Below are 24,690 nucleotides of genomic sequence, written 5' to 3'. Positions count from 1 at the left end.
ATTATGGAAACTCAGAAATAAGGACATTAATTAAATAGTTCTTTGACATATCTTTTTGCTCATTCAGAGCCTGACTTCATCCTCTGACTCATGCCTTGACTGCTGCTAGCCCATTTAGCAGAGACCCAGTGTAAGCATACAGAGTGCTGCTTAGGTGGGCAAGCTGATTCAGCCTAGAAGGCCATGTGGGAGTATGGCAAGTCTTCCAGCATAAAGAGAAAGTGCCTAGTCTAAAAGCTGGTCTCAGAAAATGTAGACATTTTCAAAGCCATTATACAGCAGAAAACCAGCAGGGTGGAGGGGGAGTTCTGGAAGGTTTACCAAGATGTCTGTTATGAGCATTGTTTCCCACCACCCCTGCTGAAGGTCGGCAATGAGAAGTATTTTCTTTCAAAAGATGCTTGCCATCAGGTAATGTTTTCTTTAGCCTTCCAACCGTTTGCTTCCTTTTTGGCATTCCTCTTGAGATGTTAGTTCAGGGTTAACAACAAAGAACATCATCTAACTTAAAACATCTGTGGAAATGGATACAATCTGCAAACACTGCATGATAGAGAGGGCTGATTTGTACCACAAAACTTAAATGAAAGTCATGGGAAGCCACTTGTTTTAGTGCTTTGAGCCACATTATGAATTGTCCTTACTCACTGTCTAACAGATTGCTAAAGGATGCTACTAGTATTAAGAAAAGTCCTTCAGCAAAGAGGATCAAAAGAGAACTTTTATTGTTTTGAAATCCATACTCTGTTGTTTTTTGTTGTAAGTACTCCAAATTAAAGAATTAAGGAAACAGATCTCCTTTAATACAGTAGCTCCCCTAACTCTCACATCGCTCCTCCCCCACCCCCACCTTTTCCTAGTTTACATGCTATAATCCTAGGCCAACTACCTCAAATGGCCACATTATTTCCTTGAATAAGTCTCTCTTTTTTTAAGCAGCTTTTGACAGAATGAAAAAAAAAAGCAATATTGAGGAATGTCACTATAACAATGTAAATTGTATGCCTGCATTTTTTATTAATAAGGTTGGGCTCTCTGAGGGACTAAGTTACATTGTTTTATGGGATTAAATTATTAGACCTGGAACTGAGAAGGGCCTTGTCCTATTGTTGAAGAGGCTGCTGGGGAGCATGGAACTGCAGGGAGCATTGGCAAATCATGGTGAGATCTTATTTCTCCATAGAGAACTAATATCCCAGCTGCTCCAAATGCACCTGAATGGGTACTAGAGAGATGAGGAAGCTAACTTGTGGCAGATGGGACCAGACCAAATGGTCAGTGAAATGAACACATTCAACTAATGCACTAACCATCTCTAAACTGTTATCCATCAATAATTTAGGGCCTTATGTCATAGTTTGTTAAAAATTATCTTTGATTAGTCATGTTATTAATACAATATGCACATTACAATAGTGTCACATTTTCTATCCATCAAAGTCAGAGTAAGTCAATATGAGTGCATCAATAATTTATATTGGATGTACTAGTCAATTTTCTGCATGCAATAACATTGCCTGCTGGCAATTACTGAATTCAACTGGTGCTTTTACCTCTATATTTTAAATCAGGTCATATTCATTTTCCAAAATACATGCAATACTGGATTATTTGGGTTTTGCTGTTAATTTTCAACAATGGAAGTGGTTTTTTGTGTAAGGCTCAAAGCAAAATGGAGAAGAATGTAATATTTCAAAAATAAAAGCAGACTATTAATGACTTACTGCATGTTGCTCCCATAAGATCTAGCAATGAGCAAATCCTTCTGGTCCGAGTTTAAGTAGAAATTAATATCCTTAATTTAAATGCATTTACAGTATCACAGAACCAAATCTGAAGCACTGGTTTGCAACCCTTATTTAGTTTCACATAAAACAGCAGCCTACTGAAAACCTTATTTGCATGACAGCTTCAGGGGAAAAAACTAGTTACAACTTCTTTAGGGTTTTTAAATATCCTTTTTTGTTTTGGGGTTTTTTTTTTGATGCCATCAGACTTGCATCAATAAGGGAGCATCTTCCAGAGCTCTATGCAAATCTACCTTTATGGAATCAGCCCTCTCAGCTGGAAAGGTCTAGTCACACTGTAGCCTGTATTGTTATGTGCAGAGCAAAGATGTTTATTCTGCTCCAGCTAGAACTGAGTGTACTACTGTCTGTGTCAATGCTAAGATAATCCAAGACTTGTTTGTTTAAAACAAAGATCCTTTACCTGTGATTCAACAACCTGTGGAAACTCATTCCTGAAAACAAGTTGTGTACATTGATAACATCAGGCATTTTTTTCTTCATGACAGTTTTTCCTCAGTTTTTGGATACTTTTGTAAGGCTTCTCCTTTTTTCCACTCACTCTGACTTTTGGAAACTAGGAACATTTTTTATGGGTTATGATGGAAGATACTTGTGTGGTTCTATAAATTATATACTAATTGTGCACTTCAGTGAAATAAAAATCTGCCAGAACCAAATTCTTTCCTCTGCTTTTCTTTTTACAGAAAAAGGCGAGGGGCAGATTTTAGAGGCAAAAGGCACAAAGCCCATCAGAACATGAAATAGGCTGAAAAAGAAGGAACCAGCACTATTCTCTCAAATGAGAGAAGTTAGTTATTGAAGAACTCTGGAAGGTTAGGTATTGAAACAACTTCCTTGTCATTTCTGTCTCAATATACCTCTATAGCAGGTAGCTCAGCAGCCCACTCCTTATTTATATGGATATCAGAGGCACAATTGAGGAAATAATACAAATTTTTTATTGAATAAAGATTTTTCAAGTGTAACAGAAATGCTTTGGCAGTCTCAGACTATACCCCAGTGTTAAGGGATCTACATGTCTTACCAGTAGTTCTGAGCTGCCTCAGGATCTACCATGGTTACAGCTGCCTTCTGCTGCTGGAGGAGTAGGCATGCTTGAAGTGGGGTTAAGGTGCTTGGCCCCTATGGCTTTCCACCTGCTCCCTGAACAGTTTGTTTTCTTACCACCAGCCCTATACTTGGTGTTCTTGTTGTGCTCTTTTCAGTCTGAATGGTCTTCATATTCACAGCCACAAAACATGACAGAGTTCAGATACCAGCTGACACTTGTATACAATGGAGCTTAGGTAACTCAATTTAAGGAGCTTGTTCTTGCTCTGTCTTTTACTGCTGGGATATGCAGCTTCCCAGAAGTCATCTCCTTTGTCTTTCTTGTGTCAGGTGTGACCTGAATTTCATACAAGCCTCAGTAACCTGGTTTACGTGTTAGAATTCCCCAACTTAGAAGGATTGCATCAATAGCATATGCTATCACCATCATGTCCATCAAGAGCAACATGTCTTTCCCTATAAAGGTAGACAAGTGTTGTGCAGCAGAAATGTGCAACACAGCACCTCTCTGAGAGATGGAGCCCCTTAGTCCCATGCTGATTGCTCTGACTACTTCATTTTGCTTATACCCGAATCATCCTGTAAGCAAGTTGGAGGCCTTGTGGCATGAACACCAAGAGAGGAAAATGAACTGTTACTCTCTCTATCAGACTAGTAGCATACACAGCTTCCATTTTTTGCAGACAAACATACTGCTTAAAAATATTTAAGAAGTTTTTAAAGCTTTATCACAGTGAATTTTCATTTTGGTGTATTACAGAATCAGAATTTTCATTTTGATGTATTACAGAATTGGAAAAGACCTCTGAGATCATTAAGTCCAACCCATGACCCAACGCTACCCTGTCAACTAGACCATGGCACTAAGTGCCATATCCAATCTCTTCTTAAATACCTCCAGGGATGGTGAATCCACCACATCCCCAGGCAGCCCATTCCAATGTCTGATCACGCTCTCTGTAAATAATTTCTTTCTAATGTCTAACCTAAACCTCCCCTGGCACAGCCTAAGACTGTGCCCTCTTGTCCTACTGCTGGTTGCCTGGGAGAAGAGACTGATGCCCACCTGGTTACAACCTCCTTTCAGGTAGTTGTAGAGTGTGATGAGGTCTCCCCTGAGCCTCCTGTTCTCCAGCCCCAGCTCCCTCAGCCACTCCCCATAGGGCCTGTACCGCAGTCTCTTCACCAGCCTTGTTGCCCTTGTTGCCCTTCTTTGGACACTCTCCAGCACCTCAGTGTCCTTCCTAAACTGAGGTGCCCAGAACTGGACACAGTACTCAAGGTGCAGTCTAACTACTTCCAAAATACAGGGGCAGAATCACTTCCCTGGTCCTGTTGGCCACACTATTCCTGATCCAGGCCAGGATGCCACTGGCCTTCTTGGCCACCTGGGCACACTGCTGGCTCATGTTCAGCTTCCTGTTGATTAGAACCCCCAGGTCCCTTTCTGTCTGATGGCTCTCCAACCACTCTGTCCCCAGCCTGTAGCGCTGCAGGGGGCTGTTATGGCCAAAGTGCAGGACCCTGCTTATGGAAGCAAAGATGAGAGAAAATTGAAATCACCTCTAGAATAAATGCTGAAGTTTAAGGATTTTTAAAACTCTTAATTATAACAAAGCTATTATCATCAGGAAGTAAAAAGTGAAAACTGAATCCAATAAATGGTTCCTGTCTAATTTCTGTAATAAAGAAATTGACATCAACATGCTATTCTAGTTATTATCGTGGAAAAATACTTAAATTACAGAGAAATATCCACTCAGGTGCACATTTTGGCTAAAAAGCAGAGTACTCTTGTTCTCCTGTTCATCTCTATTGATCACCAGACAGCCTGAAACCAATCTTTCCAAAGCACAGTATAAGTATTTTGAAGCCAGTGTAATAGTCACCTTGTTCACAAACTCGGGATAGTGGCACCTGCTTGCAGCACAGGGAAGGAGAAAAGACCTATGAAGAAAGTAAATTATCTAGAGAAGTGTGTACCTATGCAATGCCCCTACAAAAGCAGATGGGTTCATTGTTTGAAATAGATGCCAGTAGTACTAATAATCTCAGAATTAAGTTATTAATTTATGATTACCGCATCAAGAATTCTCATAGCAAAAGGAAATTAAGTCTTCAGTTGAAAACAGCCACTTCTATTCTCTCTGTTTGCTCATCTGAAGAGCATACAATGCAGCTCTGGATGTTACTCGACAAGTATCAAATGCTGTCATTTCATCAGGTTTGTAGATTTAATGGACTGTGCAAAGTTGGACTACTACAGAGGTAACTTTTATGAAAATGCATCATTAAAATAACTCCTCTGCTATAGATAGTATAAAAGATCATAGAGAGTACCAGAATATTTTAAAATATTTGGTGAACTTAATTCATAAGCATACTATTCCTCTAAACATCTGCTGATATGAATCACACTATTAAGAGGAGCTATCAACAGAAGGGAATTTTAATAAACACTGTTCTTTGTTCCTTGTGTTTTAATGACTGATATAATTAGATTGAAGGTTAAGGGAATATTTGTTTTCCTTCCCATCAGGGCTACTTTGAAACAGTTTGACTTGCAAACAGCATTTCAAACTTTTGCAGCTATAATGCTTGAGCATTCCAGTGTTGTACAAGGGAGAAACAAAAAAAAAAGAAATGGTTACACAGCAGAAGCATCAACCAAACTCTTTTGATTACAGCAAAGGACTACATGGAAATTAGCAGTCCCACACTCTGTTACTACATTATCCCCTACAGATCCAGTTTTGTAAATCCCCCTTCCACAATACAAGCAATGATAATACATGTTCCAGAAATATCATGATGCTTGGTAGCTCAGGTTTTTCAGGAATTTCATAAGGTCTAGTTAGAAATGAGCTGTGTGTCAATATTCATATTCACTTACATCGGTAATTAAAATGTTAGTTCAGCCAACATCTTGAAGTAGACATCATCTTCCACTAATTCAGACAAACTGACATCAGAAAAAGTGCAATTGTTTTTTTCTAAACTTCACTATGAACAGGTCAGAGACTGTTCACTTTCCTTCATATCAGCCATCTTTAAGATAGAATCAACTACTAATACAAGCTTGATCAAGGTAAAGTGTGGATTCACAACTGTCTATCAAATTAGTCAGAATACAGATTTCATTCTGTCCATATATTTTATGAGACTCTGTGTCATCTGTGGGAGGCTAGGTGATGCCTGATTTAGCAAGCTGTATGCATAGACAGTACTTGAGCTGTCAAAAAACATGCTGTATGAAGACATCTCTTCAAAAAAACTTTAAAGGGTTTGATCTGGTTGAATGAGTTCATACTAGACCAGCACTTATAAAGTTGTAGAGGACACAGAATTTGTATTCAGTCAAGAATTAAATCCTTAGGCACTCCAAAAGCTGTGAAGCACTATCAGTCCATATAGAGTCTGGCACTGGATCCAGAATCGTACCTAAATCTAGGGTACCCAATCTGCAGATTCAGAAATCTAGGTTTTTCTTTTTGACTGAAATCTTCACCATGAAGATATGGAGAGCTTCATGTTTTTCTAAATGTTTTGGAGGCAGAGCCATGCAGGGAGAGCTATCATTTGGCCCTACCAAGTATTTATACTGAAGTATATCCATAAACTACCTTTACATATGCAGGTTAGTAACAGTGTCCAAGTCCAAACCTTCCAAGGACCCTTAGATGGATCTTGCATGCCAGAGAGAGTTACTGTGGACAGAGAAGAACAGACAATATTTCTGGAGTGGATGGTGCAAGGAAGGTCTACTGGTAGTAGTTAAACAATTTGTCAATAAGATCATCAGGGAGGAAAATATCCCTGTAAACTGAGGGGTAATTTTGAGAACCAGATCCACTACAAAGCAACTTGAATCAGCTGGCCAAGATGCACATCAAATAAATACTCTTCCAAGGTTTTACAATTACTGTAGGCCAAGGGACACAGCCAGACAGAAGCACAGAAACACAGCCCATAGCACTGGGAACAAGTCAACTTATTGTAGTCATTATAAAGGAGATGACAGGCTCCCACATCCAGCGGGAGAGAAGGCAAGGATTTGGGAACATGAGTAGATCAAATTCATTATAGAAGCCTGGAGACATTGTGGTGGGAATGCTGTGTTATAAATAGTCTAGACAGGACACAGGTGATGCCAGAAAGCATGTTGCTAACGGTCTTCTTCACACACTGGGAATTTTGAGTGATTTGATAATTCAACTGAAGATAGTTTACTTCACATCCACATTGGAGGATCAAGCCCAGTGCCTTGCACTGGTTGTTGGCTGGCCCATAGGAAAAACTACGTGTATAGTGTAAGTATAGATCATCGTAGAACATTTTCTTCACCACACCATCTTAATTCACATTGTCAGAGTTGCACTGTCCAGACTTATTTCTGTGAAATCATACCCATGAGTTGAAAAGACTTTTTTTTTCCTGTTACAATATTTAATCTATAGAAATATGAACCATCATTTGTTGGTTCAATCCTGGGTTTTGATCATCACAATGGTCAGGCATTACTGTACTTTACCTGACATACTAAGGACACAAACAAAAGCAGACACTGACAATCATTTTTGCAAAACAGAATGCAGTCCCAGGATTTTTGTGGCTCCTATTACTAGAACATCACATAAGATAAAAAGGAAAACATCTCCAATTTTGCAGGTATATCCAACTTTTGTTATCTGATAGATATCTGTAAGGTGAATTTTAACTAAGTATCAAGAAACAAACAGGCATAGAGATGGTCCATTTTTATTTCTACTGAGGTAGTATTCAATGTATCATTGGCAAGTGTGAATTGCTCTTGTTTCTATTTGATACAAAAGATGTTTTTTACAAAAAGGCTTGATATGAACACTCTTAATCCTTTACGTGTAAATATTTGAAGTTTGGAGGGAGAAGCAACATTTATTACTAAGAAATATAAAACATCATGAACAAGCTGCTTCAGAAACATGCTCTGAGAGCTTGCCGAAATAAGAACCATCACTAGTATGAGTACAAATCTGATGGCGTTTTCCTGATTGTTTTTAATAGAAGTACTTCACCTTCCCACCCCACTACCAATTTTCAATCCATTTCTGTTTCATATTTAAGCAATCTATAGCTCTTAATCAGGTATAAATAATTAGCATCAAAAACACAATTAGAAGTTGCTCCTTGATGTCAGGACTGAAGTGACTGCAATCTGAACTAAGCAGAATTAACTCAAAACCAACAATAAGGAAATGGCAACTTCTGTGAACCTTTCACTGCAGGCAAACCTGCTGGAGCACTGGCGTGCTGAGATTAGAGCCTGGGGCTACCTCACACCCCAACTCTGGTCATAGTTCCTGGATGAAGCTGCTCTGGTGTGCAGCACACATCAGCACTCAGTTGGAGAAAGTGGATCCCGAATAGTATATAAATAGTGGCACTGCCAGGAGGAGCTCCAAAGAAGCAGCATCCCTGTGCTCAGCTGCCAGCTGCACAAGGCTCATGTGCCATGTGCTCGAGCCACGGTGGCAAGAGGTCTTTCCCTTCCAGCAGATGGTTGTTGCCTGGGTCAAACCCTGTCATGGTGCCTGTGGTGTAAAGTCCCTTCGAATTTACAATAAATTAACAAAACCAGACATAAACACAAGAGAATTAAATGACTGAGTTTAACTTCCTGGGTTTAGATTGCACTTGCCCTCCTGGAAACAGATTTCACTGTCTTTCTTTTCTGGGAACAAAGGCTGCATTTTGCAGGATCCTTTTGTTTTCAGTCTGCCTGAACCCTTTGCAAAGCAAGCCCTCCAGAAACACAAAGGCTTCTCGAGCTTTACTCCAATCCTACTGGTGATCACCCTTTCCTTGGTCCTACAAAAATCTGTTTAACATTCTATAACAGGAACAAACCTGAACATCAGTCATTCCTAACTTTTAGGGATTACCTTACATCAGTGAATCCCCACTGAAATATTTATGCTAGTGGTAATTTGTCAGTAAATGTTATTAAAAGCATGAGAAGGCTGGAAATACCTTCCAGCAAGACCGCATGAGTAATATCAACTGATTATTGTTATACCCAATACTTGTACAGTCTCTAGAGATTTACTAATATATAATGCTTCCATTCAGATTTAAATTAATATTTCTACACTATGATTTCATGGGACACTTTAAATTGTGTTAATGACAGATGCTGTTACGGTTATAAGAGCTCCAAACATGGCTGGGCTAAGTACAATTGCCACCCAGCATCTTTAAAAAGAAGTTTCAGCAATTTATCCAACATCTGAATTTGGTTACATACAAATACAATTTTACCCCAGGCCAGTGATAATTTGACCCGACTTAATATCAGTTTTAAACTCCTATAACATATCTGTGATAAGAAAACATCATGTTGCAAGAACATGATGATCTACCCAGTTTATGTTCTGAAGGGTGTTTGGTAAACACAGCCTCCTACTTTAGATATTTTTTTTCTCCTCCTACAGAGTGGCCTGAAAGGGAAATTCCAAAAGTTGCACAAGAAAAGTAATCACTGCTTTGCCATAGTGTAACACTGTGACCTCAAAAAAATGCAGTCCTATTTTTAATATTTTGTTGTTCGGATTTTTTTACATGGAAGGCTGTAGTTAGAATATTCCATTCATTTTGATTATTGTTAGGGACAGTCTGCAAGCCAGGATTTCACCTGGTGCAAACCTGTATCACTCTCCTAAGACTGATTCAGCTTCCCTGGTTTTTAGTGGCTGGAAATCTGGGGTTTTTTCCTCCATTATTCCATCCTGATTCTCCAAAGTGTTCTGCAGGACTTCTCCCTTTGGAGACTTCTGTGGGTTTGCGACCACTGGTGAGACTCAGCTGGCTGAGTGTGCAGCTGGTCCTTGAGGCTCTCCCCAGCCCTCCGGGTTCAGCTTGGCCTGGAAGCACTGCTTGGGTGGTGTCCAGCTCAAAGGTTTTCTTTGCACTTTGCTGTAAAGCAGCTCAGTTTCTGCTATAATTTATGCTGTAGCATCTTCCCTCATATACCTCGGGCTACTGGCATGAAGAAGCATCACTTAAAAAGTAATTTAGCAAATAAGTATACTTTCCCTAGGGTGCAAATAAGAGGAAAAGTTGTAGTAAATAGCTAATGTAAGCAAAAGGTGCCTTGGGGGAACCCTAAGAATCACTTCTTTGAAACCAGCAATAACTTCTGGTGCTATTGGTCCTGCGGCAGCAGCAGTCAACATTGTTTAAAAAAGCTCCCTTATGGTGTACTCATTAATTAACTGCACTGTTTGTTGATTCTAGATTGATTCAGTTTGTTCTCAGGAGAGCGTTTTTGGAAACTCAGTAATGCCTTGATGCAGAATTTCATCTTCAGGCCCTAAATTCCCAGGATGCTCCTTTACTGGGACATATAGAAGATGAAGTAAAAAGGAGAATTTGTTAGACAAAAATGATAATAAAAATATTTTAAATTCAGATGTAATTTTTGAAGATTTTCCCCACAGAGCTAAAAAATTACCTGCAGCAAAGTTTGACTGACAGGCAGGCTTTATCAAACAGAGAACAAGACAAATGGTATGCAAAACAGAGAGGAAAGTATTTGCTCCTAATTACTCGAGAAAGCATTTTAATTAAGTTGTTTGCCAATTAATGCCTCATTTTTAACATTCCATAAATATTTAAACACATTTCATAAAATTTCTTCACAAGGAAACAATTGCAAATGTTGTTAAAGAGATTCTTAGGGGTCTCTTAATGCAATACACTTTACAATTTCAGTTTTATTTGCTCATCTTTTGAAAGAATAAGCAAGAAAAGAAATATGTCATTTCATATCAGAAATGGCATATCGATATGTCTATATCAAATCTATATCAAGAAGATATTTCAAATATCTTTGTATGAGGATCCCTTCTATTATATGAACTGGAAACAGACAAGTGAAATGCAAAAGCAGATAAATTCAGATACCTCTCTTTTTCCATAATTCTTCAAACTGATTACTCAGAGCTATTTATAACCAGTCCTGCTACTTAAACGTATTTCCATTCAAGAAAAGTTAAGAAAAAATAAGGAGCAAGTAGCAAGGAAACTGGAATTATCTCAGTAGTGCTGAGGCTTCATTCAGCCTACATCTTAAGGCACACAGAACTATACCTTTCATCCACAGGGATTTGCTCAAGCTACAACCTTAAACCTTCTCTCCCCCAGTCTCGTTAGAGCAGAAACCTGCTCCTATGCTCATGTGCACCATGAGTGGAAATGAAAGTACCACCGCTCTCTCTACCTCGGCAAGGCTCTGTTTTTTGGTGTATGGAAAACAAATACCTCTTTCTCCTTGTATTTTAAAGGCTTCCTGGTTTTATGAAGCAGCTGACTCTAAAACTTCTCACAGGCACTTTTTCTGTTTATTTATTCATTCATTTGTTCTCCCCAGAACTTTCCTTACTTGTCCAAGGTTTGTTTGCTTAAATGACCACAACTTCCCTTATCTCAGAGCTTAACTTTAGATTTCGAAAGCCAGATCCTGCCCCATCCCCCTTTGCTGTCATTAGTCATTTATGCCTGGAACTAGGCTCTGCCTGATGATGCAGGAGAGGGACAGCCTGTCTCTAAAACACCAGGAGTCTGGATTGAAGGGGACACAGGTTGGGGGACAGGATGAGATTAAGGGGAAGGAGAATGATGCAGCTGGGAAGTCCACCTCTGGGTGGACTCATCTCAAGGGCTTTCCCAGCCTTTTAGCACTCACTGGGTCACTTCTTGAAGTGAGTGGGTCCCTGATGGCCCCCTGCCATCCAAAGATGCTGTTCAACCTCCTTACTCAACTCATAAAACAGCAGCAAACTCTGACCCCAGGGCAGGAGGGGCCCAGGTCTGGAAGGAGGCCCTGCAGTGTCATCTCTGTCTCACTACTGTTCAAACAAGGATCTGCAGCTCCTGAGCCATGACTATCCAGTGGACATTACAGACTGACAGCAGTTTCTTCAACAGTACTTATCTTAAAAAGTTTTGTTCCTAAAGACTTTTGAATTTACAGCTATAATCAAATCAGAGCACAGTGGAGCTGGCTGGTTCTACTGCATTCAGGTTTTTCTCAGTTTGCACATCGGTACCATGAAATAAAAGCCTGCAAATGTCTCTCCTTGGATGTCTCAGACAAACGTTCTCTTTTTGCCCATTTCTCTGTCTTCTTCAGTATCTCACTCAGACTTGGGGCAGTTTATACCTGCTATGAAGCAGCCCTCATGTGTCCATGGAGATACTCAAGGTACAAGGTCAGAATGAAGATAAGTTTGTGAAACAAAGTAAAAAGTTATTAGTTGGTTCAGAGGGTAACTTTTGCAACCAATACTCCAAAAGTCATAAAGGAGTCAAACAAAAATTTCCAACTAAAATTGTTTATTCAAAAAATACCTTCAAAGAGAAACAAAAAGTACTGGTCATTCAAACTGTTCCTATTACGAAAAAGGAAGATCTCAGAGGAAATTTTCCCCGGAAGGGAGGGTTCTTTGTAACTTAGTCACCAGATAAGATCTAGTAAGCACATTACAGTAAGTATTTTTTCTGTTTTCTCTACTGATTTTCAGAAACAAGACAAAGAAAGAGGTGACAAGCCCTTGAGAAAGAAAGGAAAAATAAATCAAACAAAGTTGAAGAAGCTAAAAAGGGGAGAGGAGACCTATTAACAGGTAAATAGAATAAAGGACAAAGTGTTTGAATGAAGGTTAGCACAAGGGAATCCTGAGACTGACTTAGGCTCCTGGGCCCTGACATACTACGAATATTAAGCAATGACTTATCTTTTCCTCTGCCTTGCAGCTCCCCTTTTGCCAGTGAAGATGCTAAGACAGGGCTCCTGATCATACCTATATACCCAGGGAAGGCACAAATCAAAATAAGAAGCACTCCCTTTTTTTCACCATAATTCATAGTGGGGTGTTACCCCCAAATGAGCAGCTTCTGTCCAAATTGTCCTCAGAAAGGGACACAGTCTCCACAGAGGTTCTGCAGCCATGCAGAACAGAATGGCTCTTTTCAGAGCAGTAAGACCTCCCTTACTAGGGAACATTTTAACTCTGCACTTCAGAGCACTGAAAACAAGAGCTGTGGGACATCATCTACACTAACTTCTCACTGCTGAACTTAGAAAATTATGTTCACATGTAGCTACTCACAGAGAAAATACACTGTTGGGCTAAAGGGCAGGATCTCACAACACCTGAAAACCTCGATGTTTCACAGAGGATGTGATTCCTGCAGCTCCCAAGTCTGCAGGAGGAACTTGGTAAGGCTGGGGAGACTGAGGAGAAGCAGCTGTACTTCATCTGAAAAGCATGCCTCCCCTTTGAAGACAATTAGAAATAGCAGAAATACATAATAATACAACATTCACAATTTTTCTTTTACCAGTGTCACGTGGAGCAGCCAGCTGCTTCCAGAGCAGGGACTGGCGCCTGTGCTTAGTGTGTTTGGGGCAATCCGGCTTTTCTTCCATTTGCTGGTTTGAACTGCAGCTACAAGCAATGAGCAGTCTCAAGTGAAAGGAAAGCATGGGGACATCTGTGTCTGTGTATCAGGCACAGATTTACCACTAGGCAGACAAGCATGTTTTAGTGTCAGGCAATTTCTGTCTGAAGTCTTTCCTTCTCCTGCAAGAGCTGTGTGAAAGAGACAAGTCCTTTGCTTAAGGACTTGTTTTTCTGAGTCTGGATTTTTCTGATGGCAATAAACCAAGACTTCAGGTTTGGAGAACTGCTTTTGCATGCTCCTTTGACCAGAATGAAGAAAAGTCACATATAACCATTTTGCAAGGTCTTGGTAAGATATGTAGGAAGAACATTTCGTCTCCATTACACACCGTGCTCACGGATGTTGGCTTTTTAAAATTTTGTTCTATCATTTGCTGAAATTGAACAAAACTCAAGGGATTTAAGGAAAGAAAATTGCTGTGTGTCCTTGTTAGCAAAGCTAACTCAATAATCAGTTTAATGGCTAAAGCACAGCACAGGAGCGAACCAGAGGTCTTTGGCCCCTCATACACATTTGTTACCTTTGTCTGCACTAAGGAAGACAACTATGAGAATCTGGAGTAACTCCAAACATTTGCCAGCTGGTTTTGAATGTTCTCAGCTGTATGTACTGTTGGATAATCTTGGACTTATTTTGTGCTGCCAGATAGTGTTACTGTTTAACGACAGTGTTAGAGGCAAAAGTGGGTCCAGCTTCTGAGCTAGAAATAATCCTACACAGCTCTGGCTTCAAACAGGAGGCCAGTTAATGCAGTCTGAAAAGAGAAAAAAACCAAACCTCCAGTGCATTAATTTGTTTGCTTCTCCTAATACTTGTGGGAAAATAAACAATTTTCAAACCTTTAGTTTTGGGGTTTTTTTCCCTTCCATTATTAAGGCCAGTACTTTTCTCTGATGTGAAAAAATTCAAGCACAGACTGAAAGCCCTTGCAGAATTTCTGTCAGATCAGTCTGCTCACCAGGAGAACTTAGTTACCTCAATGATTCACACACTCACAGAATGATTGAGGTTGGAAGGAACTCCTGGAGGTCGTCTAGTTCAACACCCCTCCCTTAACCACGCAACAAGTTTTGATGATTTTCCATGCAGGCCCATGGAATTTTTCTGATTTACTCCTAGATCCAAATAGAAACTTCATAGGCAGTCAAATACTCCTGCTTTCTGAGTACTTACCCAGCAGTTCAATGACCCAATGACTATTATTCTCTCTCAAAAATAAGCTGCTCCATCTTGACCCCTAAAGTCACAGTCAGCTTCTTCCCAGCACAAGGTCTAATTAAAGACACAAGTGATTGATGGAAATTTTGCCAAGGTCTGTGAAAACTGTGCATGAGAATTTGCTTAGAAAAGGCAATGTTTTTATTCAGTGAATGAATTCAAAACAGCTGAAACTCTTAGTTAAAAATACTATGGGTTTGTTCAATAACATATACTTTCATATTTTTTTCTACTTTTATTTTTAAAAAAAATCTCCCCCTTCAAGTTTTTTTTAATATCTCCTTCAAATTCTCCTCAAACTTTCAGCTATCCTTTTCATTTGCCTTATAGAAATGTTCCACTTTCTTATTTTAAATATGGAAAGTAATCAATAATTTGGATATTATTAACCTGTTCACACCTCCTCAGTCAGTCTGTTCTGTGGGAAATTTATGCCATCAAAATCTGTAGTTAGCTGCAAATAATTAGCTCACATTTCTAGAAATATCTAATAAATCAGCTATGTTTTTGCTGTCAGAGTACAGAATTAAAAGTGTGGTGAGAGCCTTGTTCTTGCAGACTCAGTTCTTCTAAACTTAAAACTTGTGGAGATTTCTGGACAGCTAGATTCTATCAGAAAATAAAAATATGTCACTCAGCTCTTCCCAGAAAAGAACAATTTCATCCCAAATCTCAGCCATTTTTGGAATGTTGGAATGTTTCTTTTTGTTCCTTGGAAACAAATAAACAAACAAAAAAATGTTAAGTACATGTACACTTCAAAAGCCTTTTTGATTACAAACATGTGATAAACTCCCCACCAAAAGAAGTTCCAACAAGTGGTTCCCCAAAATATTCACAACTTTTGAATCTCCAGATAATATTCCAACTGAATTGAGATGCTGTGAATCTGTTTGGTTTGGACTGGGCCTGATATTCGGTGTAGGTAGGGAGACCCTCAAAGCTAGCCTGGGCTCAGCAAGACCCTGCCCAATCTGTGGCACCCAGGCAGTTTTCCCAGAGTGAGCTGGCTCTGTCTAGGTGAGATTCAGGGATTTCATCATCTCTACCTTGCCATCCCAGAGCCTCCTTTTTTGTCCACAGAAAGGTTACCTGTGTAGAGGCTGGGCAAAATACACAGCGGGATTCAAAGCACTTCCCCTGCTCAGAGGACCAGTACCCTTGTGTGGGCATTCACCCATGCATAAATTTACATGCAGCCTAAGCAGGGTTTCCATGGGCTGGAATAACTCCCATGGCCATATATTTGAGAATACATGGAAGGAGGGTGCACTGCCACAGTCCGTGGGGGGAAAGGAAATGGGACCGGGCACTGCAATAAGGGTTCTGACACAGTTGAGGTCTCATGCAGCAATGCCACTTTATTTAGGGGAAACAAGGGTTTAAATAACGTAGGTTTGAGGGGTGGATTCTAACCTGGGGAGGCGCAAGAGATTGACAACTCAGGGAAAAATGTGATAGGGAGACAGGGGAAAGGTGGGTGGAACTCCCGGGTCTCTGAGGGAATGGGCCAATGGTAGCTCTCCCTGCACTGTGGCAGGCTGTGACCAATAAGCAGCAGAGGAGCGGGAAAACTGGGGAGACAGGGTGACAAACAACTTTTGGAGGGAAAATCTGAGGGAGAAAGGGAGACAATATGGAGGTATGACAGAATTCATAAAATTTAACAATAAACTGAGGTGCATAAGAATTCATAAACACACAATAATAGACTGGGGAAAAACTGTCAGTCCGGTGGGTGAATTATGCAGTAAGTAACAGGTCTCTTTAGATCCCATTTATGCTTTTCCAGGCAAGATATCTTTCCCAGTCTGTCTTCTTATCCAGCACAGTGCACAAAGGCAATTAAGGGTCCAGGGCATCTCTCTTAGGAGGAAAGACGGAGAGAGCTGGGCCCGTTTAGCCTAGAGAAAACTTATAAAGCATATAAGTATCTCAGTGCCAAGAGGATGGTGCCAGACTCTTTTCAGTGGTGCCCAGTGACAGGAGGAGGAGCAACAGACATAAACTAAAACACAAGATGTTCCATCTCAACATGAGGAAGAACTTCTTTACATTGAGGGTGGCAGAGAACTGGAACAGGCTGCCCAGGCGGGTGGCGGACTCTCCCTCTCTGGAGACATGCAAAATCCACCTGGACACATTCCTGTGTAACCTGCTGTAGGTGACCCTGCCTTGGGAGGGGGGTTAGACGAGATGATCTCCAGAGGTCCCTTTCAACCCTAACAAATCTGTGATTCTGTGAGATAGTTTTCAAAAGGTCTAGAAATGCCTTTACAACTGGCATTTCACGCTTACCTCTAGGACATTTCCCATGGAACAACCAAGTACCACTATTTTTGCAAGAGGGAGATTCTCTCAGGAGGACTTGAAATTGTAATTGTGTGTTGTCCTCATCTTTTATTAGAAAGGGCTCAGAAAGTGCATTGCCATATCTGACTTGGCCGTGTTGATCCTCATGGAATGAGATGATCATTTTAAGGAACTTATGGGGACAACCTAAGCGTTCCCTGAAACAACATCTCAGCCTTGGCCATATTGACCAACATAACTGGTCTACTCTGGCCTCCAATCGGGATGCCTGGAGACACTCCATCTATAATGCTGTGATGCTTTTGAGAAAGCTCGCAGGATCACTCTTGAGGAGAAAAGACAACGCAGAAAGAATTGTGCCTTGCAGAATATACCACCTAAGGAGTCTTTCTGCTGTGCCTTTTGCAACCAGACGTGCCTGTCTCATATTGGCCTTTTTAGCCACCAGCGCGCTTGTAACAAACGTGGGTAGAGCCCTCCTCAAATCTTCGTTCGCGAAGCCTAGCCATGATGATGGTGAAGAATGAAGAAGTTGTCCTCATCTACCTGACATGGGATTAAGAAATGTGAACTAGTATTGTTCAAATAGAACAGGAAAATGGTTCAGTATTGAAAATGTTCAGACCAGGCATAGACACCATGAAAGCTCCTGTGTACATCTGGTGCTCCCGAGATATACAGCTGGTGCAGGGGGTAGGATGAACAGCAAGCAGCTGCTCTCTGAGGTATGTTCCCCTCGGGACTGAGTGTATCTCTAGTCAGAAATATGTCAGGGAGTTAGTGCTAGCTGAACCAGAAGTCCCACCCAGCTGAAATAGCCAGCAGGAACTGCCTGGCAGTGCTGCCAGGGTGTTAACACTGTGTAGGAATGGAGAAGACAAGAAGCAGCACTGGATACCTCTGTGTGAGTGCAGCCTTGTGCTTCAGACCCTCAGAGTGTAGTCCACCTCAACAACAAGGGGTAGACAGGGGCCAGTGCCTGTCTCCACGCTAGGATCTCCTCATTGCCCTCCTGCTAGTCCCTGGCAAAAGGGAGCTTCGTGCCTGGCAGCTTAGCCCATTCAGCATAAACCTCTTATTTGAAATGGTGTTCTCACCTGCTAAGAAAAAGCCCGTGCATCCACAGGAAGACTGGAGTCCACACCAAAAACCTGACCAACCAAGAGGCCTGAGAGGGAATTTAGGGACCCATCAAATGGAAGAAATGTGATGAACCTGAGCCTTCCAGCATCAGTTTCTACTCTGTCCCAGAAACAGGGGAGAAGGGAAGTGCCACCTTCTCTAGGTCCTGTCATTTAATAAACCTGTGCCCAGTTTGACTGCTAGAAAGGAGACCATATCCCTGCTTTCACTAGAGATTACCATAACCTGGTGTTTAGGATTATTTCCATCAGTGGTATTCGCTTATTTGTCTGTGCTTAAAACGTTGCACCATGACTTCTTGCAGCTCCTTGCTTTGAGCTGTGTCCCTTTTAAACCCCTCTCCAAGACTTTTAACTCATCCCACTTACTGCATTTGGAGTCCAGCGTCTTCCCCACCTGAAGGCCTTTTCAGATGCCATACTAGACTTGACCTGTAGCCGAAAGTATAAACCTGACGCAAACTGGCCATTTATCCTTCACCTTAAATAGGACATTTTTACTTCCTGAAGGAAGCTGGATCTCCTATGGAATAAATGCATCCTCTGGCAATTTTAGTTTCCAGTTTAGATGTGCTTAGATTAGTGTAACAAAAGAACCTTTCTAAGAGTGTCCTGACTTAGTAGCAAAAGGAGCCCTTGTGAGAAAAGAAAATGAAAATTCATGCCTAGCTTTGCTGTTCCATGTAGTTTTTAGTCACTAACTCACAGAATTGCAATAAGGCTCCCACGTCCCAGCTCTCATTAGAAGCAGCCTACAGTGGTTCCACACATAAAATGGATTTACTTCCCACTCCTTTCTTGCTGAACTCTGGTAGATAGAACTATATAGTGTTGTCCATTTCACAAAGATATAAAGGATTAAGAATATGCAGTCCATATTTTCCTTAGCCCTCAGCATGTCTCCCAGGTCCTCCTTGTTTTTAAATTGCTTCACCTGCATCCATTAATATATAGGCAAACATATGTCGAGATAAATCTTTCACCTTTTTCTCCACTGACACATTACAAAGGTAACAGCTGCCACTAGATTTTGATTAACCTTTTTAGAAGATCTTTAACTAACCTATCTCCAATCCAAATCTCCTACTGTGGAGTGTAGTTTGTTCCGCATCCAGACAGCAAAAATATCCATGTTCTGGTGAAATGTGTCTTACATAAACTAAAAATTAAGAATTTTCAAGTTGGTTTTAAGAACTAGGTGTTAAAAAAAATGCAGAAGCATCTATAAGCTTAAAGAGATCCCCCACCTTCATCATTGTCCTCTAAAACCTGACCCCTGGGTCTAGATGCATCTAGAAAGAAAATATTTTATCCCATATTTGCATATACTAGATTGCTGTCTGGATTTTGCTAGTGAATACAGTTTTCTTTTAAGCTTAGTTGCAAAGACAGGCACACATCCATTTTTATGTATGTCATCCACTTCTGCAGGGATAAAGATCAAAATCCTTAATATCCTCCTTCTAGCCCTCTTTAAACAGAGATTTACACACAGATTTATTTCAATTCCAGTTGATAATGACTTGTAAGAGTCTTGATGTCTTTGGAAAAATCAGCCTTGGCAGTCCTCCATTGACCCCCATAGTCAAGAGCACCACATTAGTTTGAAAATGGCTTATTTCTGTGGCTGAAAAGAAAATCCAATCTACTTATAGACTAGGTCAATTATTTAAATTAAATATTATCATAAGTCTTCCTTTTAAGTGTGCTTGGCATGATTTGGGTTTGTTATTTTCACAAAATATCGGCTAAATATTTATTGCATTGTTATTTATATTAAACATTATCTGCTATCAGCACCATGGGTTAATGGATTTACCTTTTGCATTAGGGGAAACCAGCATGTGGGTTGTATTTCAGCTACAGTAAGTGGTATTATGCTCATGAAATACCAAAAACTTTTGTGCAGCCTAAGTTACTTAGAGGAGAAAAAATACAGTGTAGAAAATGACAAGAGTAAACATGGAAATTAACTCCTGGCACATATTTTGTTCTGGGCTGTAATACTCCTATTAAGATTGCCCCTTTTTAATAGCTTTTGAAAGAATCTCTTGCATAATGGCATTTTAGTCATCATGTTAATGTCAACAAACAAGGCAGATTAATGCTTATAATCCTGAGCTGTCTCACACTCTGCTTATTAGAACTGTAGGCAGATCTTCATTAGGATGAATGACATCTGAATCTATAAGCTCATCACAACAGAGGCACCTTCTTGCTGTGGTGTCACCCTGCAGATGACAATGTCGGCCATTATGAATGACACTCCACAATTCGTTACTTCCTGCCTCAAATTGCAGTTAATCTTTCATCCAAACTGTACACATGTGCAGCTTTAAGTGGGCTATCACAGCAAGTACCCAGTAATGCTGCAAGCACATGGAGAATGACAGAAGGTAAATTGCTTGTCAGGAGGTCTGTATTTCAATTCACAGCATATTCCAAACACGTTGTGGTGAAAGCTCTCCACAACAGCTGCTTTCATTGCTAACTATTTTTGATGTAAATGTCAATAAAGCTCCAGGCCCTTTCATATTTTTGGCCAAGACTGTCCATCTTTCCCTATGCAGGCTGGCAGGTTGAGCTCCATTTATCTACTCTTAGGAACATGTCCTATAATAATGATTGTCTCTGGAGACCGTTTAGAGTGATTGAAAGCAGTGATTGGGACAATAGGCCGCTGAATTTCATTGCTGGATTGGGTTGACAGGTGACTGCTTTTATATCCTCTGGAGGAGAGATGGAAATAAAAACACAGTTATATCTAATCAACAGACAGGCATCTACCGATTGCAAATCTATACCTTCAGCTTACCCTTCTCATCGGAACGACTTAACCACGCATTATTACAGGACTCTCATATTTCTCCAGTGGTGAGAGGGTTTTCAGGAGGAAGGAAGATAGAGAAGATATGTGTTGCCCCACTAGAGGGGAGAAGTAGGGAAAGAACATGTCACAGGCCATATAGCTCTACCAGTTTCACCGCCAGCTGCTGCTTTTAGTAGCTGCAGTTAAGATCATCATTTTGATTTAATGAAAATCCCTGGGTGTTACAGAAAAAAGGAATTTCATTTTTAATCAAAGATGCCATGAATGTTACACATTGTCCATGAATTTTAACACACTGATTGTAACAGCATCCTTTTTTTAGTCTTGCATTTAAGCAAAAGTTCTGTAAACTCATTAAGCTTACTGTGGATATATTTTTCTTTCATGAAGTTGGTAATTAACATACCACTGGGTTTTCCAAAAGAGATGGGAAGATGATCAGGTAGAATTCTGAAAACAGTATGGCAAATGGTCTAAAATATTCACTCTGCACCAGCATCTGGCTGTTTGGCAGACCCCAAAGACAGTTGTGCTGGCACCTTTGAAATTCCCTGTGAGTCCATGTAGTTGCCCATGGTTACACAGCAGCTGGGATCTGGCTTCCCTGCTACCACATCCCCCCCACCTTCATTCACCTTTGCTTCTGTAAACCACATGCCCTTCTGCCCATCAGAGATGCCCATGTTGTATCCATTTCCCCCTCTTATTTTCAGGCTAGGTAGAAGAGTTTAAGTGAGAGTTTACCCTTTCCCATCTCCTTTTGTCTAAATCCGTATTGGTGTAGTTTTGTTCACATTTTACACTGATTTTTGTTTACTAGATTCTCAATTTCTGCAATACTGAGCAGCTTTCTGTAGCTCTAGGCAATGCTGACACAAGTTGTGAGAACAATATGATTAAAAGCAGCTAACTACCCAGCTGTTAGTCACATATCTGACAAAAACGTAATTCAAAAAACTCGACGCTGAGTTCTACCCTTCAATTAAAAAAACCCAAACAACTGAATGCTGTATGAATTCTATAAGTCTTTAATAACAGCAATTTTATTTTGAAATTTTGAGGGTGTATTGGGTTTGCATGGCAAGGTTTTGGTAGGGGGGGGCAACTGGTGTGGCTTCTGTGAGAAGGTGCTAGGAGCTTCCCTTGTGGCCAGTGGGTCCAATGACAGCCAGCTCCAAGATGGGCCTGCTTCTGGCCAAGGCCAAGCCAATCAGCTATGGTGGTAGTGCCTCTGGGATAATGTGTTTAAGAAGGGGAAAGAGAAAACCAGGGGTTGGAGCAGCTGGAGAGAGGAGTGAGAATATGTGAGAGAAGCAACTCTGCAGACCCCAGGTCTGTGAAGAAGGAGAGGGAGGAGGTGCTCCAGATGCTGGAGCTGAGATTCCACTACAGCCTGTGATGAAGACCATGGTGAGGCAGGCTGTCCCCCTGCAGCCCATGGAGGACCCCATGATGGAGCAAGTGGATGTGCCAGAAGGAGGCTGTGACCCTGTGAGCAGCCCATGCTGGAGCAGACTCCTGGTAGGACCTGTGGACCCATGGAGAGATGAGCCCACACTGGAGCAGCTGTGAAGAATCTGTGGAAAGGACTCACATTGGAGAAGGTTGGGGAGGACTATCTCCCATAGGAGCAATGCCACACTGGAGAAGGAGCAGGGAGTGAGGAGGAGGGAGCAGCAGAGACAACATGTGATGAACTGACCATAGCCCCACTTCCAGTCTCCCTGTGCCGCTGAGGGGGAGGAGGTAGAGAAATCAGGAGTGAAGTTAGGTCTGGGAAAAAGAGAGGGGTGGGGAGAAGGTGTTTGAAGATTTAGTTTTTATTTCTTATTACCCTACACTGATTTGAATGGCAATAAATTAAATTAATTTTCTCCAAGTCAAGTCTGTTTTGCCCAGGATGGTAATTGCTCAGTGATCTCCTTGTCCTTATCTTGACTCACAAGCCTTCCATCTTATTTTCTCCCCTCCTTCATCCAGCTGAGCAGCAGAATGATAGAGCAGCTTGGTGGGCACCTGATGTCCAGCCAAGGTCAAGCCACCACAGTGGGAAAAATATCTACTATGTGACAAATCGTCATAGAAACTTTTATTTCTCCATTGAAATAAAACCAGCTCATTTGAATTAGGTTCATATTATAGATTCAATGCAAATTTCCTTTGGAAAGAGAAAAAGATGCAATTATTTCAAATTCTTGAATAACAATTTTTTATATACTTTTGCCTAACTTTAGCTGTATATTGCCAAAGGATTCCTTTTTGGTTTAAGGCCCTAAACTCAGTTTGGAATGTTCAAAACTATTATAAACACTGGGACCCTTGTATCAGATCTGCGTGCAAACTTACCAGTTTGTGCAGATTTCCACAAACTGGGGATAGGAATACTTGATGTGTTGCAGGCCATGTGAGGAGGCTGGAATGCCATCTTAGTGGATGTTACTGCATGCAGAAAACTTCCTAACTTCTAAATATTATGGATTTGCTGACTTTTAGTGCATTTCTTGACAATCTTTCATCCAATTTTCTTTTTAGAAAGAAATAGCACCTCTTTACAGAGAAAGTTACTGAGTGTCACTACCTCACTACAGAGCCAAAAGCACTGCAGTGAAAATACAGAATCTTGTTCTAATTTACCGTTAAAAAGAAAAAAAGTTTAGTTTTATTCACAGAGCTACAGAAATACATGAGCTTTCCATCAGATGGGAGCAGATTGCCATAGAAGGACACTAAGAAAGAAGGAAAAGCAGGGAAATGAATACCAGATTATTTAAACAGAGAACATAAAATAATTTTGCTCATTTGTAGAAGTGTGATTGTTCACTCAAGTAATAGTTTTTAGAAAAACATTGTCCAAGAACTTGCAGTAATTGTTCTTGGATTGTTTTTATGGGCAAGCCACCAAAGAAATATGACCAGCCAAGGCAATTGTCTATAACTTCGGAAACAAAAGTGAAGAAGCTGTTTACTGGCTTGCTTTTTGGTTTATTTATGTAACTTCCCAGAACATGAGTTGCTGTCAGATGTCTTTTGTAACCAGCTTTCACCTTTGATTCTCTGTGCTTATCTAGAGAGATATATAAAAGATTTGACATATGGTGCCATGTACATTGAACAACTTAGGTTTGCTGAGATCTTGTGTAAATATTTTTTGTAGATTTTCCCTTCTTCAGCATTGCTGTGGCTTAGATAAGCCCTCTCTTGAACTTTGTGCAGAACTCATTCAGTAAAGACTTATGTTAAAATCACTCACCCAGAATAAACGTCTACTAGCACTAGATGACACCTCTGATCTTCCATGGAGGTGTCCATGGGGTGGAATATGTTTGATAATGCGTGTGTGCATCCCCCACACCTCTTGTAAAAAGAACTCAGTATCTGTTGAAGATTTTGAAATATCAGTGTTAGTAAAATTCTAATCAACTGTCCTCAGCAGAGGAACCATGATCTGGTATTTCTATTGTTAACAGACATTTTTCTCTAATAGTTACAGGTCTGAACTTTCTTTCAGAATGTCATTAGATTTTAATATAATTTATCCCATGTACCATTTGGCACCTCACTGAGGTAAGCTAGGCTCAGTAGAGGGAGAGAGAGATGTAGTTCAAGGCTGTGAATCCTAATGCACCAGCACAAAACCCAATCAACCTAAGTTGAAGGGCACCTAGATTGCTAACTTAGTCACTTCAGTTACAGTACTAAAGTTAAACAGGATGAATCACCCTCCGTAAGGTTAAAGTCAATGTAGATATAAACCCACTTCACCACTCCCTGGCATACTGGGGTGTCACACACTAAGCTGAAGTGAGACATTATCAGCCCTGAA

This window comes from Neopelma chrysocephalum, unplaced genomic scaffold (genome assembly GCF_003984885.1).
Source record: "Neopelma chrysocephalum unplaced genomic scaffold, ASM398488v2 Primary Assembly neopelma1_22, whole genome shotgun sequence".
Lineage (NCBI taxonomy): Eukaryota > Metazoa > Chordata > Aves > Passeriformes > Pipridae > Neopelma > Neopelma chrysocephalum.
The sequence above is the reverse complement of the archived record's forward strand: the minus strand, read 5'-3'. Positions refer to the sequence as shown.